A 17,000-nucleotide genomic window follows, 5' to 3' on the forward strand; every position below is an offset into this window, starting at 1 on the left:
GGAAAACAATTAGTTTTTAAGCAGCTCTCTGTTCTTTGGAGGGTGCTGCAGTTCTCTAGTTCTTGCTTAATGAATTTCTGTGTCAATAGAATAGAAAAAGCAGTTGTATTTGAAGTAGCAAAATAATTGTTTACCTTTAGAGCCACTGTGTTGTTTTGCCTTCAGCATTCAGGCTGGGACTGTGCATGTGATCTGTGCAGTGCCTGGATGTAAACAGTTTCTTCAAATACTACAAGTGGTACTTCCAGATATTGGGGTGATTTTCATCTTGTGCCACTGAAAGCACATATGTCATGTTCTGGCAATTAGTAATATGCAAAAAATGAGACATATTCTAGTTAGTGCTGACATATGCAGAGTAGTTATAACATTTGTTTATAGTGGCTTTACTGCTATTTTACTCACTTTAGTGCTATAATTTTAACATAGGTTAGGCTGGTATAGCTTATTATGCTCTTGTAGAATCCTCTGAGTCTTGAGCATTTGCTATATTCCCCACAAGAGATTTTTTAAACTCGGGATTTTGGTTTTGAACTGCAGTAGTGAATTTATCTTTATTTTTTTCTTTTCTCCTCTTCCCACCCCCCCCCCATTTATTTTGTATTTGCAAAGCAGTATCCTTTTAAAGTACAGTGAAGTTGGCAGTTGCTTTCAGTAATAAGGGAGCCAGATCACTTGTGTTTGTTTTCAGAATGAGGGAATGAGGGTATTTTCAAAACCTGATCATTTCCTAGATTGCTTTCAGGTACTTGAAATTACCACTCATTTCCATGTAGAATTTACATAAAAGGGATGACTGTCATCTTCTCTGGAAGAAATACAGTGCTGTAATAATAGCATTTAAAAATTACAGCATCTTTAGGTTCTTCTTCTGTATGCTAGTTTGTAGCATTTACTGATGGACAGTGTTTTCATTGCTATGAATTAACCAGATTTGGTGTTACTCTAGCTTTTATAATAGATTAGTTTTCTTAATAAAATGGAAAGTAAGGTCTGTTAGAGCATTTGTAGGATCTTTATACTTCTGATGACATACAACTTGGAAAACTACAGTGTGAGAGGAGCATTTAAAACAAAGTCTGTCATGGATGCCCAACTGCCAGAGGAAAAATTTTGTTGACTAATTTTTGTGACTTGTGTTTCTGATATTAAATATTTCTCATGTTACAGCATTATAAATGCAAACTAGTTTAAACAGTGGGTTTGGGACTGCTCACTAACAAAATTCTGGCACGTGACAGTCTCCTTCTCCTCCCAGACCCAAACAAGTAGAAATACAACATTCTTTACAGTCTGAATTTTTCCACTGGTTTTTATCTTAATTACTGTTATTTAAGATTGTGTCAGAATTTTGCTTAAACAATTGCCTTTAAGTATGTATTTAGGTAAATAAAATCTGTGTTAAGTGAAAAGGAACCAGCTGCATTTGATCTTTCTGTGGAGGGACTTTGCAATAAGTATAACAGGGCTTGTCAAAGTCTGCTCTCTAGGCACCCTGAAAGTTGAGTTTTGTTACCTTAAGATGGCTTTGTATTAGGCTGCAAAGGTAACAAGTGACAGAGGCTATTTGGATTATTTCACTGGTACTTTTTGGCAGGACTTGAATTGTGAGAGTTCATTATATCCTTGGCCTTTTTTTTCTGTAAACGCAAGCAGAAGATCCCAGCTCTCTGTTCTCCCCTCCTGTTCCTAACCTACAGGATATCACAGCTGTTTTTCTCATCTCTGCATTACTACAGAGCCATGCTTTGTTATTTTTGCCTTCTCTAAAGCTTTTGTGAACTTCCTGCTGAAATTTAAGCCCCCTTTTTGATTCTCACTTCATCTGCTCAGGTGTGGATTCTCTCCCCTTGGTAGGTTTTCCACCTAGGAAAGCCTTGAATGCCACAAAGCTCACGTAATTCAGCACTTCCCTTTTGCTCCTTGTGCTGCTTGTGTTCCAAACAACAGGTGGGGTGTTCAGGTTGTCCTTCATTTGTTTCTTCCTTTGTAAAACCTCCTGCTTTTTTTTGGTGGCTTCTTTTGTGGCCATGCTCTGTGTTACTCTGAGCCCTTTGTCAGTCTTCCTGGCAGCTGCTGGATTAACTCAGATCTCTTACATGTTCTGCTCTCTCAGTCCTTGGGCAGAAGTTTGAAAACAGACAGTGGCATCACCTTGGGCATGTGGTTCTACCTCTCCTTGCCATGACAGCAGGAAATGGCTGCAGGAAACAGAGCTGTTACTGTGGGTAGTACGTAGAAAAATTAGGACCCTAGAGAAAATAAAGCATTTCTCCAAAATTCTTTGGTGGGAGGAAGCACTTACTCTCCTGTTTTACACAAAAGCTGCATTAGCAATGATTTATAACTAGCCTTGCCTGATGAAGAACTTAGGGGAAATCCAATCCTGTCATTGCAGTTCATTTAATTTATGTGAGTCATCTTTAATATGAGTGATATTTTTTTATTGTGTTGCAATTTTAGCTAATGATCAACCCAGACTGGACCATTGCTGTTTCAGAAGCTAAGTTTTACACAGAGTAAAAGATAGGTCATGCACTGAATAAGGATTTATATTTTTCCCCAGAAGAAATAGTTGCCATATTTTCTGTGGTGATATGCTGTTTGACATTAGACTTCCTGATAAAGGACTCTGCAGTATATGAAAAAGCAGCATCTTGGTGTTTGTGTGGTACATCCTTGTCAGAGAACAACACAGCATTTCTGTTTTCAAATAGGAATTTGAAATGGAGGGAGGGAAAAATTTTATGACTTGGGTTTTTTTACAAGTTTTTGTTTCTTTTTTTGCGTGTTTGAAGTAAACCCATGTAAACTGGAGTTCTGTTGGAATAAAATCCTTGCATGTGAGCAGTATGAATAGCACCATTTGCAGTACTGAACCATCTTGTTTGTTGGAGAACTCCTCTTTTTATTTGTGTCATTTTTAGAGATGACAATTTTTACATGAGTTACTTTTGTTTTGTATAAGTGTAAGCATCTAGAGGGCATCTCCTCAGCCGCTTTGGCTGTTTTCTGAAGAACTCTTCTTACAGGGATTAGATTTGTTGCCTGGTTTTAAAGAGGAGGGGGAAAGAGTTGTTAAATCTTTGTTTGTGGTGTGTCCTGAAAAGCTCTTCGCTTAATCCTGAAGCAGTTCAAGCAGGAGGACACAGTGAGACAGTGAACACATCCTGGTTGCCCTGGAAGGCCTGAACTGCTAGAGGGGCTCCCAGCTCATTGTGCTGCACGAGCTTCTGCATCAGGCAGGAAAAGTCACAGTCTCATTTTTTGTCTGTTTAAACCTTTGTGTATTTTGAAGCTTGTGCTAGTTTAAATAAAGAGTGAATGGTACAGCCTATACTCTGAGGATAACAATGATGGTCCTTTCATTTGCCTTCAGGGTTGGGGTTTTCACTTGACTTCATGGCTGTAGTCCCCCTGTTGTGCTCTGGAGTCAGAGCCAGTGTGAGGATGAGGGTAGTTCATTTTGCTCTGGCTAAATGAGGTTATGGCCTGGATTATGATGGCATGTTATTTCTGTGCAGAATTGTCCTTGTATTTTATAGGGATGCAGAAATCTGGGATTAGCTCTGTTTTCATTTCAAATTGATGCTTTGCCTTTAAAGCAGCAGAGTACCTCTGACTCGTCTGCATGAGCTTAAATAAACATCACCAATTGGTAGGTTTGATGTCTCACATAACACTGAATTGACCTTCTATGTTCAGGTGAAACACAGTTTAAAGGGTGTGGGTTCATGATCCTTAATTCAAATTTACTTTTTAGATAAATACTTGTTAGTTCCAGATGACAAAGCAGCTACAGGCAGAGGTGAATAACAGAGCATGGAGTCTGCTGTTAAAAAAAAAAAAAGACAGCACTGCAATATTCTAGATTGCACTAAATGCCAATAACTTCATCCAATTTCCTGTATGTGATAGGTGAATGTATTATAAGTCCCAGATTCCTGAAATACAAACTGCTATAAAAGATTTCTTCTGTCTCATTTCAGAAATAGACACAAGTGGCCTAACTTTACAGGATAAGATTTATTTTTTTCCAGGCTTCAGTGTTATTTCTGTCAAGCAGTTGGAAAGGCTTCTTCTGAGGATATATGGACCAAAATGGTAAAATGTTGATTTGTATAATGCACGTACAAGAACATGAAATAAATAATGCCATGTTGACAGTGTCCTCTATTGTTTCAGGAAAATTTGGAAGAAGAGCTCTTTTGAGCTCTGTATGATATGTGGATTTGTATGAAAAGGATTGTGTCACAACTATTACTGTCATTGAATATTAGCATCATAGCTCTAAATACATGACATAAAAATGGATGCAACTGAGCTGGCCAGAGTGAGCTCTTTCTGTCATAAACACTCTCTCAAATGTGGGTGTCTGGGAAAAGTTACTCAAATTATTCTCTGTTCTTGAGAGACATAGATGACTTTCAATTGTGTTTTGGTAAACAGGAGGTAGTGAGTAATAGGAAGAATGTGGCCATTGTGGTTTTGCCTGCATAAGGAAGATTTCTCATCATTGTCCCATAGCTTTGTAGATTCTGATGAGAACATGATATTATAATGCTGACACTTCTACAGAAAACTGATTTTACACAGGAAAGTTGCTTGGAAAAGTGACTACTCTTTTGCTGGTACATAGTAAGAAAGGCAGATTTTGCTGGAATGTAGTAAGAGAGACAGAGTGCATGGGCATAGTGGAAAGAGATGAGCACCTTCAGGGTACAGAGAGCAGTGAGAGGGAGGGCCTGGTTGGGCACATGGAAGGATAAACCTCCATTTACAGTGAGAGTGTGAAGGAAACAGCTCCTTTTATGAGTGGAAGTGAGGGAAGGCTGCCAATGTTTGTGTGTGTGTGATCTGAGGCAAGGAGGGGTTTGGCTTCAACACCCATGTAGTCTCCATTCTGACTTCCTTGTAAATGCTTTGCCTTTTTTGGGGGGGGATGCAAATATTTCCTAATACCTCAAGAAGGACTGCATGTTCTTTTCTGTACTTGTTAGTGGGATTTATATTTCAGATATCTAAACATCGCCATAGTCTTTAAATTTCATGGAAAATCAAAATGTCACAAGGGGCCACTGGTAAGATTTTATTGTGGGCTAGAAAAAATTTGGCACAGGTAAGAATTGTCTCTTTAAAAACCAGAGGGGTCTTTAAAGAGCAATTTTATGTAAAATTTAGCAGAAAGACAAATGGAGGACAGAACACTTACCAGTGAAGATCTGCTTAGCTGGTGTTATATTTGTGATAAGTAGGAGACAAGAACTCTTGTAATTTGACTCAATTTATGTGAAGATTGGATCCCCCTTCCAGTCATAAGCAAGGCATCCAGGATAAATGGGAAGAGCATTTTCTTCTTAGTACAGTACTTTATTGTCACTAGCAACATTTGCAGACATCTAAAAGATTGCTAAGAGGGTATATGTCAAATAGGCATTTGAGAGGGCTGTGGTAACTGATGAAGGAAGAATGTTACAGTGTGCAGCTTTTTTTTTTTTAAAGTATGACATCTTTCCCAACTTCCCTAGAACTTGCTTTTTTCCCCGTGTTCCTTTGTGATTCACATTTCTGAAAACAACTTTCACAGTAATCATGACTGTTTATATGAACATAAAGTTAATAATGCAGCCTCGACTTCTCCATATTGTACTGTATGTTTCATGGCTGGAGTACCCAGTGTTCCCATTTACATGAGCTCTCAAGCTGCATTTGGGGGCTCATAAAATGAACATTATAAGGCCAGTGTAGTAGGGAAAACACATCTTAATGTCTCAACAACTTGGGAATTTGTGTAAAACTGAACATCCTCAGAAAATTATCGGTTACACTGCATGAAGATAATTTCCAGCCATTGTTACTTGGATGTTTAGTTTCACAGTGAAATATTATCTAGCTTGAAAACATTGCCTCCCATGATAAAAAAAAAGAAGAGGCCTTGTGGGCATTTGGTAGCTAAGTAAAATGTGTCTTATTGTGACAATGATAGAATAAATGAAAGAAGACAGTAAGAATTTTAGACACTGGACACCATTCATTTCCTATCAACACTATTACAGAGTTCTTCACAGCTGGTGCACCATGGTCCTGGGTGTCACCTCATCTTTTTGCATAAACACATAGCAGACGGTTGGGTCAGTAATGCTTGTGAAATCAAACCATGTCTTCTCTTTAGTATGTAAAATAGAATATGAAATACAGGATCTACTTGTGCAAACCACTTTGACCTCGCGACTGCCTTTTGTAATCTTCTCTTCCTGGCTTCCCGTTTTGCAGAACTGCACTCTTTATCTAGACTGACTTTGTGGAGTTGTGTATTTGACAGTGTTGAGGAATGGACCTAATGTTGGGTCATGCTCTGGGTTCTGACTCTGTGTGTTCAACCTGGGGAGATACTTCTGTGATTTTCTTTTCATAAAAATCACATGCAGAGCAAGGTAAATTGTCCCTGTGTTTCTGCCTGACAAGAAGCTGTGACTCCTTCAGGAACACAGTCTAGCATTAGGAATGTTAAAGCACTGCTGCAACCAAGTGATAGAGTTGAAGACATGTGTTTTATTTCTTCACAACTGGGAGCTGAGAATAGATAAAATTTTAATGTTGTGTACATAATGTGCACAGTACAGGTTGCATACATAATACAAGTGAATCTGAAGTAATTCTGAGGAAGTGACATGAAGACAAGGCAGGTTTACTCTTTTTCTGGAGGGTATATTTTGGTGTAATTGTGATAGCATCTTGTGTAAATACTGCAAAAAGAGGTGCCATATTGATCACAGTAATGATTTGCTCAGAATGAAGTGAGTCTATCTTCTTTACGTTCTTATGTTTCCTATAAACTGGTATTTCAAAATGGGGAATGAAGAAAGAGTCCAAGAAATAATATATTGCAAGAGTTGCAAGAGAGTTGAGACAATGCCAGTATTTTATTTGCCCCAAAGCAAAGGAGATCAGACAGCACAGCAGGACACACAGTATTTTCTACCTTCTGTCTGCTAGAAAAAGAACATGCTGCCTGTGTTTGTAGGCTGATTATTGGAAACTTGAGCCTCTAAAATATGTTTACAGGAAATATCTTTGAGCTACACTGAGTCTAACAACTTGCTTTGAATGAGCATTAGTTTTCAGCTCTGCTGTCATGTGGTTCATCCTCACCTCCTTGTCCACTGCAGAGTTTCTTGTTCCTCAAATTTGCCAGTATTATCAGCAAACAGTCCTTCCCCATCCTGAGCTTGTTTGAGAGCTATGGTTTTGCATTTTACCTTTTGCAAAGTGTTCTCTTTTGCTCTTTTTCTTCTGTCCAAGTATTCTGGAGAGAAGTTGGGTGGGGTGGTGGAGTATTTTTTTGTTTGTTTACTTTTAATGTGGTGTGTTTGGATTTATTTTTTATTGTTTTAAGACTTTTAGGTTATACCAACATGTGCCATTTTGGCTCACCTCCAGTCAAAGTAGCTCTGTTTTTCCCTGATTACCTAATAGACAAAATCACACCTGGTGTCATGGGTTGCAGGTACCTTTCAGAGATGTTGACACCACATTTAATTGCAAAGGAGCAGTGTTAGTTGTGCCTTCCTTCCTGGAATGATTTAGCTGCTGCTATCCAGTGAGTCAGAAAGAAGGAAGAAGGAAGCATGGAGGAGAAAGTGAGGGATTTCCAATGAGAGCATGTACACTCCCTGTTATTTTTGTGTTTGGTTTTTATCATGCTGGTGTTTTTCTACACAAAATAGTGTCACGCACTTCATTTTCTGCAGTACTTTGGAATAATGGTGTGGCAGATTTAATGGAGAAATTATGTTCTCCTTGGTTTATGTGGTAACCCTGGATGCAAGTATAAGTGATTGGGGAGAGAAAAAGCCTCACTATGTATAATTTCTGTACAGAGAATGATCTGAGTGGCTTTTAAAATCTGGCAGCAAGCTCTAAGGTTTGAACTGCCATCATCAGTCTATTGCAAAACAATTTCTGAATGGTTTTAATTAAGCAAAACCATGCTGCAGTCTTTAATAGAATGTGGGTTTTTGGTTTTTTTTTCTGTAATGAAGCTGTCTTAATGCAAAAGGCCAGAGAAAGAAGGCAGAACATGTAAAGAAGATGGTCCTGTAGTGCAGTCTACAGTAGTACTACACTCTCCTATGGTTTTACTGCTATTACAGGGCAATATCATTTAAAAACTTTACAATGTAGGGTGCAAAAGGGCTTGAATTGGTCCCCAGTTAGAATTGTTCATCTGCAAGTGCCATTGGCATCTCAGAATGTAATACCTGGGCATGTGCTGCTGGTCTTCAGTTTAGTTGTTACAGCTAAAGCTGCACTTTGACAGTTCTTAATCAGGTACCAAAGTGCAATAGAACTGGAGTGCAATTAAAAACTGTGGTTGTGTCAAAGAGGAGGACTTAAAGACGGCCTCTAGAAATGTAGTTGAAAACCCAAAGTTGCTTTCAGAAGGGGGTGCAGAGCAGGAGGGCATCTGCAGGAGGTCAGAAATTGCAGAGAGATTGGTAGGGGTAGGTCTTGCCTTCTCTTCAGAAGTTGAATTGGTTTTTTTTTAAATCTCACAGATGAGCTGATTTTAAAACATATCACCAACCTCAGTGCTGCTTTGCAAGATGGGTGTGACTTGCTGAAGGCAGTGAACAAGTTAGGAATACGACTTGGCAGCAAAGAAGTTCAATGTAGTTACTAGGTCACATTGTCTCTATTTTACAGATACCTGAGCTAAGCCACAAAGTTGAAAAGGATTTGCCGGTCTCCCCAGAACTAATCTGGTTTTTGTCACAGTGTTGAAAATAGAATTTTTAGATTCCTTTATCATCTCTGCCATTTTAGTTTCTTCCTTTAAATTAAATAAATAATAACTGACCAGGTTTAAGTTTTGTATTAGATGTCTTGAAGGTGAAGGTGGTACAGTGTATTACAGGATATTAATGTAGTAGGTCCACAGTATCAGCCCTTGATCTTGTGACTGTGACTGGTAATGACTTACCTTGACAGTAGCCTTCATGGTGTCCAGGAGCTTTCACAGCACTTGCCCTGCTTTTAGAGTGGAGGGAGAAAAAAATAACCCTACTAAATAAATACAGCTGAAGTTATAAAGAATATTAAATTGGAACTTCGCAACTGAATTTGCCAGTATAAAAATGATTTTAAATAGTAGATGACTTTTTTCCCTGATAACTTGCATATCACAGTTATCCCAAAAAGAGCTCCATATAATGTTAGATGTCTCTGTCCTCATAGAGGAAAAAAAGCCAGGGTTAATGAAATACTTTGTAACTTCTCATCTGAACTGACAGTATTAGATGTGAACCTCAAGTTTGTTCTTCTGCCTTCACCTTGGACGATGAAAACCTAAGCTGCTTTGCAGGCCACTTTTATGAAGAGGTATAATTTTGCAAGAAATTTTAGATGCTTTGCTTACGAGTCCATGAAAGCACAGGGCTGGGTGCAGTTTCCCGAGTTGTTAAATATGTTTTAACATTGGTGTAACAGTTTATTATATGGAAAACAAAGTTACCCCTGTCTAAACTGTCTTTTTTCGTTGCTATTATTCAGCTTACATTTGTTACTTTGTTAACATTCTGTTTATCTTAACACTTTTTTCACATCAGTGTTGAAAGCCCTTGTTATGTATCTCTGAAGAGCAAATTGTAACTCATCACAGCTTCCACTTTGCTGAGTTTAACAGTGTTTTTTGCAGAAGGTGGCTCTTCCTTGTCTGCACAAGCCTGTTGCAGACTGAGCTGGATGCTGTTCAGCTCATTGTAGCAAGTGTTCCTAATTTAGTTTCATTGCTGCTTCTTGTAGCAACAGGAGCACATTGCTGGTACGCCCTAGTGAAGTATCTCCCTTTTTGTGGCTCTGTTATCTGACTCGAAGGCCTTCTTTCTTCTTGGTTTTTATCAACTGATAAGCTCCCAGTTGGTAGCAGAAGTTCTTGTTAGTCTGCAGTGTGCTGTTTTATCTTAGTACTTTCTAACTTCTTTCTTTTACTACAGTTCTGGCTGTCCTTTGTTAGTTTTGCTGTAAGCTGATGAATTGTATCTTGATTACTGCATCACGCATTTGAACACTGCTTTATGTATGCATTTTTCCTGAATTTACTGTTTTGAGGAGTGCTTTTCTTATGACTGCATTTTTCTGTGAATTAAGGATTTACATTTCTTAATCTTACTGTATATATTTATATGGTTGCCCCGTGTGTACATTTTAATAGAGAAGCATCTTGTCCACATAGGAACCCATTGACTTGCCATAGTTTTGTGGTACCACACTCAAAGATTTCTAACATGCTCTATTGAAGCAAAATGGTAGATATTTCAGGTTAAAATTATACTGGAAGGCATGCTACTTGATAAGTTCATGCTTTGGCCTTAAGATAAGAAGTTTGATCCATAGAGTTATTTCCTACCTCCCAGTTATACAGACTTTGTTCTCTGAGTGTAAATAAAGAGATGAAGGTGTGAAACTGAATGAATGATTTTGTTTCAAATTATAGAGAAGCTATGTTATAAAATGTTAACACTCAGCATTTATTCACAGGTTTTTAGTTGGGTTTAGTTCCTGTAATTACTCCTTACTGCCCTGCTCCCCTCCCCACAAATCCTATACTACTAGCCTGTTTATATGGATTCATTCAGTCAGAAATAATTTGTGCTTTTTGTGTCTTTCAGACTTCATTAAAAAAAGAACTGGATACATATGCTGAATTTAATTTGTGAAAGGTGGAGTAAGGTAAGATAATTTTAGTCATTACTACTATAATGTGTTATGATCTGTTGACACTGAAGGCAAGAGTTCAAAGATTCATCATAAATTAGAGGCAGAGAAATCTAAAAGGAACTTTCAGCCTTGGAAATAATGAAGCACTGACAAGATCCAGCATTCTGGTACCAGTGGCATGCTTTTACCCTATGGTTTGTAGTGTGAGTAGTTCATTATATTGGCCAGGGGTTTTCTGTTCTTATTTGGATGCATTGCCCACAGAAGGTGAGGAGGTTCAGTAGCTAGTGACAGTATGATATGTTTGTATTTGGACAAATTATGTGTTTCTGGAAGTCTGTGAGATTTAAAGTACAGCCTATGATGAAAGGCCAATATTTGTTGCCTGTTTCTACCATGGGAGCAAACCAGTCTTTCTTTACTTTTTCTCCTTAACCATCCAGAGATATTGATGAAGAAGGCAGGTCTGCCTGTCACTGAGCATTGCTGTAGCATAAAGCAGTATCCTTCAGGATGGGATCTGAACCCTGCTGGGCACTTCACAAACATTTGTGAAGTATTTGCTTCTCCACAGTGAAAGAGCTGCTTTATGTCCTGTGTGTGGCAGGGTGCAGATGCTGATGGTCACATTTCTAGGCCCTGAGAGGGAAATCTCTGTCTCTGGGGCTCCTGTTAGCAGAAGTGAGAAGACTCTTGGCCACTTGTTTCCAAGCAAAGTTCAGTCATAGGACTCCTCTTGCTTCCTGTGTGCAGAGCAGCTGTGTTGAGAGCTAAGCAGCTCCTTCTGGCATTCCAGAGAGTAAGAGAAGTTGGGCCACATATGCTGATGAGATGAAGGGATGTGGCCTGAACTGCAAGGCAGAATGAAGCAGACTAGTAATAAGAGTCTTCTGGTAGAGGCAGGAAGTTTTGCTGGTGTGGGAGTAGGAAGTAGTGAGAGGTGTAACAGGATGCTCTTGGTCAAATGTGATGCTTATGGTTGCATGCAGAAATGGAGGGTGGACCTCAGTGTCCTTGTCCCTGATGTAGTGCCCTTAGTCCCTATTTACAGAGTTCAGCAAATAATGAATGGTGGAGTAGAATCAATGGTGAGCAGTATTGACTTCTCAGAGATGTTATTCCCCTGCTCCTGCTAAGGGAGATCAAATTCCTTTGTAAGGTCAAGCAGACAAAGTTAGCAGATGCACTTTCTCCTGCAGCATTGCTTTTCTTGTTTTAAATGTGTGTCTTAATGCAGACTGAGAATCAATTACTGGAAAGTCTAGAGAGGTGTGCTGCCATGGCTGTGCCTACATCTGAAATTAAAGCAAATGGTCGATACCATGGACTCAGTTATTTAATTGGGGCAGAATGGAATAGAGTGCACAACAGGATGCTCTAGGGGCTTATGTACAATTTTTTTTCTTTTGACCATCTTGAACTGCTCAGTGAAGAACAACTTGGGAATCAGGCATGCACTTACATGCACTTTCTCCATACCAAGAGGGCCAGGCTAAAGTTGCCAGCAGCAAATTAGCATGGCCAGATCCTGTAGCTATTTTGTGACTTAAAAGGAATTGCAGTAATACTAGTCATTCATACCATCTTTCTTTCTTTTATTAATCATTGTCTGCATTGGAAAAGAAATGCCTGAGGCAATCCTTCATGTCCATCCAATGTAGTGCTGTTTCTTGCTGAAGAAATTAAAAAAGAATTGTCATTCTACCCCAAGACAGCTATGACTTCTCCCCTGTGGGGTCTGTCTCCACACTTGCAAAGAAATCCATAATAATAGAGCAAAAAGACAGCATTTGGGGCTCCCCTACAGGGACAGCATATCATCCTAATTAAGTGTTTCTCAAATACAGCCCTGGCTGTGCAACCCACTCCATTTTTGTCAGATTGCACTACCTGCTTGAAGCTTTGTGTTAGAATAGATCTGGAGAGAAGACAGGAGAGAAGGAAAAGAGAATGCCACCACTTCTGTTTGCCTGTTTGCTTGGTACTTTGGTGAATACTTTCTTTCCACTGGTGTAGATTTAGTGTCTTCTTTATTAGGAGTCAAACTCTATGTTGCATATGTAAAGCTCCACATATATTTTTTTTTTTATTAAGGCTCTTTAATTGTGTATAAGACAGGTTATGTCACTCTTTCTAAGTAAAAGTCACAGCTTTCTCTTCAGTCAGTTCTCTGGGTGACATCTCTAGAAAATGTGCCCTGCTAATGTATTGGTGTAGATGATGAGTGGACAAACAGCACAGGTGACTGACTAAGGAGAGGTGATCATTAATATAATCACAGCAAACTGCTTTATGGCTATTGTTGTTACCTTTTACTGCAAATTTTCTATCTGCTTTTACAGTTTGGGGTTTTTTTAGCAAAAACCACCAGCATCTGCTAGTTTGTTCCTTTTTCCTTCTTGCCAGTTTGTAAAGTATAAATGCAGAGCAGGCCATATGTGACTGTGGCTGTGCTCAATGTGCAGTGATTTTGTTTCTTAGGGCCTCTTGTTAATGGTAGATTGATTCATGCCCCATGCCAATGTGGCATGGATAATTGCAATAACTACATGTGCAGTCATTGCATAATGTGTGGCACTTGGCCTTTCTGTAATATTCTGTATTCCATTAGAGGGTTTTCTGACTGCTGGCTTTAGTATACAGAGCTAACCATGGCTTTTAGCAGTGAAGAGAGAGATGAAGAGCTGAGTTTGAATAATATGTTACGTGAAGGCGTAATGGTATTGAATAGAGCCTGAATCCAGGGAGATGGAGAGAAAGAAAAGTAAGAGGACATAATGTCACATAGTTAATGAGAACAGCTGAAGAGGGCACAAAGGGAGAAGGCAGAGGCAGAATTTCACATGTTTTAAGTGTCTGGAAATGAGAGCGATCTGTGGTGTATTACTTTGGTTCTTTCTTATGGCTTCTGTCTCTTTTTACAAATATTTTGTCTATATTATGTTCTGTGCAAGCACAAAAATCAAGCTTTTTCTGGAATTAAATGCTACTCTTACATCAAGCCCTTTAAAGTCTTTGGAACTTTATCCAGCCCAAGCTTGCATTCAATTCAATAACATTAATTTTACTCCTGTGATTGCATTTTAATTATAAAGCTGTTACAATGTTTAAATTACAAAATGTCCTGTACCTAATTGTTTATAATCTCAGTATTATCCTTGGGAGATACATAGATGAACTACCACAGAGTGATAATGAGGGTTTCAGCAATAATTGTTTCACTAAAATATACTGAGAGAATTAACACTTAATCTGAACCATCTAAACCAACCTTCAAAATCAGCTGCCTGCCATGCTTCTGTCATTCATGGAAACTCTGCATATGGATAATTTCCTACTTCCATTAGTATTTTCCTTTTAGCTAAGAAGATAGAAAGTGACCATGTAAGTCCTCAAGTACAGACTTCCTCACACCAAAAGGTGTGGACGGTGCAGTACAAACACTTGTGAACACTCTGTATGGTCTCCATATGTATGGCCTGCAATAGCTTAAAGCATTGCAATAAAGGACAAAATATCTGCAGTTTGTCTCAGACTGAGGCATTGCTAGCATGCTACTCTCTGAAGAATAAATAGCAGAATAGACTCATAGTTATTTTTAACTTTAGTGTGGGATTTTTCATAATATTGGGGGGGCAGGGAAATTTTTAAAATTCGTATCTTTAATCTGTAGTCAGACATCTCAATAAAAGTCCTCTGTAGACACTGAGGATCTGCAGCCCTTGGTGAAGTCAGGAGCAATTGTCAGTGATCTGAGACCTCCCAAAAAGTCAGGTCAGTCTTAACATCTATACCAGGAGAAATGTTAACTTTTCTGCTTGCTACAGTGGAACTGAAGCCTATAGTTATGTGTCTGCTCATGTGCTGCCCCTCAGCTGAGTCACCTTGCTGAACCAGAATTTACTTGATCATCGAATCTCCTGAGTTGGAAGGAACCCACAAAGATCATCAAGTCCAGCTCTTTATCCTGCACAGGACAGCCCCAAGAATCCCACCATGTGCCTGAGGTTGTTGTCCAAATGCTTCTTGAACTCTGTCAGGCTTGGTTGGTGCTGTGACCACCCTGGGTGGTCCAGTGCTCCAGTGCCCAACCACCTGGGTGAAGAACCTTTTCCTAATATCTAACCAAACCTTGCCAAAACAGCTTCATGCCATTCCCTTGCAATTCTGTCACTGGTCACCAAAGAGAAGAGATTGGTGCCTGCCCTCCCACTTCTACCCCTCCTATTGGATGCCCCTTGGCTGTTAATTTAGCACAATTAGACATTTTTAGCCATGATATTCAGAAGAAATCTTAACTGTTTGCCTATTTTGATTGTTGTGTGACATATGCAGGCAGCTACAAACCTACTGCTAAAGCACCAAGATGCACAACTTACACTTTTGCTATTTGAAGAATGAGTCAATAAGAGAGTATATTAAAATTAAGGCCAAATTTGTCTGAAGGAGGCAACATATACAAATGTTATCTTTTAACAAAATGATTACTTGCAGCTCAAGGCAGAGAAATGCAAAGGTGGGTCAGAAAAAAAGTTTGAAATTGCAGACTAAGAAATATTTTGTACTTTTAAGGGGTTTTTTTGGGTTTTTTTTTTTGCATTTTATGTCAAGCTGGTAGAGATACCAAAACACTAAAACAACAAGAAGAGGAAGAAAAACAAAAACCAAATTCTCACAGCATGTTAACAGTTTTCTTGAAATGAATAGTGTATTTATTCTTTTAAAAAGCTTTTGGATATTATCAAGAAAATCATCATGCCTTATAACAGAAACTTTTCTAGATGTTGCATGCATGAGTGACCCAAGTAATTGAAAAGCCTACATGAACGTATTCAACAGTTTGTGAATATGAGAAATTGAACTGAATAATGAGAATTTAAGGTACTGTGCAACTCTCAGAGGCTTGTGTGACAGAATCCCACAAACATTTCAGATTTGCACTGGAATTTCCCATAAGACTGGAAAGGACCCCCAAAATTATAGAGTACAACACATATGAAGTTATACAAAGGCTTTAACTATATCCTGTGTTTTTTGTGGTCTCAGGAGATTTCAGGAAGTCTTGGGTGGTTTACTCATGATATTACATTTCTCAGACAAAGCATCCAATTTTTGCATCTCTCATATTTTAAAATCAATCAGACTTTCTGGCTGTCAGAATGGCTTTTTAAGTTGCTCCATTGGGAGTTTCCAATTTGGGAATTTCTTCAAGGTACTTTTTATATATGTGATTGAAATATAGATCCATTACTAAGATTTTTTAGAGGATTTTTATTACTCATACTATTGAATTTTACATATATGGAAATATAGGCAACTTCAGGCTTGTTAATTTGACCCTAATAACCTTAGAAATATTTTTTAAGGAATAAATAATTAAAGACATGGGAATTGAGGGGAGGAAGGATGAAGCACAATCTATTTTTCTAAGATAGGTCAAACTGGCCTAGTATCTTTTTTTAATAAGAAAGTAGGTTTTCTAGAAAAATAAATGGGCTAGATCTGGTCTCTCTGGATTCTACTGAGCCATTTAATATGGTGTTGCAACAAAAATACTGTTCAAGGTGGAGGAAGATAAGGTTAGTGTAAGAACTGTAAACCCACCCAAAGAACTGCCATGAGAGAGACAGAAGGAGGTAGATATATATGATTAATTATTCTCTGGGAGTTGGCTTGTTTAGTTTTCTTGAGGCTTTTTTGTTTGTTTTGTTTTGTTTTTTTTCTGCAGTTGATATTGTTAGCATGCTGTAATGAAAGCAGGCTGTTGAAACTTGTGGATGGGAGGAGGATGTTAATTTCTAGTGCACAGTTTTAGATGGAGTGACTATACAATTAATTGGACAATTAGATAATACTAAAGGGATGGAATTCAACCCAGCAACGTGTCAGGCCACACATTGTCATGAATTCTCTTACCCAGTTTAACCTTGATATCAAAATTAGCAGTATGACAGTCTGAGCTCTTATGTAATCAACAGAAAGAGGCAGATTTTTAATTAGGCACCCAACTCCTGCTTTCTGTCTTGACTGTTAACAGAGCCTGGGCACCTGACTCTGGCATCAGTGCTGAGTGCCTGAAACTGGATGGTGCTACAGCTTCAGCTTAGGAAGTAATGCAACAACTTTTCCTATGAAGAGGGAGTTCAGCAATGGAAGATTTTGAAGGAGAAAGGCCTATATGAGGGTAAGTGGGTTTAAGTTTGTCTTTAGTCTGTCAGTTTGACATCATCATGAAAATGATGTATGGGGTACAGGCAAGTACCCCATGATGTATGGCGTAC

At 38.6% G+C, this 17,000-nt stretch overlaps 1 protein-coding gene across 12 annotated transcripts in view; it reads left to right on the forward strand.

Annotated features, from left to right (window-relative positions):
- The window catches only part of INPP4A (inositol polyphosphate-4-phosphatase type I A), a 111,689-nt gene that overhangs the window by 28,943 nt on the left and 65,746 nt on the right, over window positions 1–17,000 (forward strand). For 9 of the 12 annotated variants that reach the window (XM_054514068.1, XM_036388633.2, XM_036388657.2 and 6 more), the window contains 2 exons: window positions 10,671–10,731; window positions 16,757–16,903. The gene's annotated coding sequence lies outside the window, so the exon portion shown is untranslated. The remainder of the gene's footprint in view (window positions 1–10,670; window positions 10,732–16,756; window positions 16,904–17,000) is intronic. The other 3 variants (XM_054514069.1, XM_054514070.1, XM_036388622.2) reach the window with 1 other exon arrangement.

Source organism: Molothrus ater, chromosome 2 (assembly GCF_012460135.2).
Source record: "Molothrus ater isolate BHLD 08-10-18 breed brown headed cowbird chromosome 2, BPBGC_Mater_1.1, whole genome shotgun sequence".
Lineage (NCBI taxonomy): Eukaryota > Metazoa > Chordata > Aves > Passeriformes > Icteridae > Molothrus > Molothrus ater.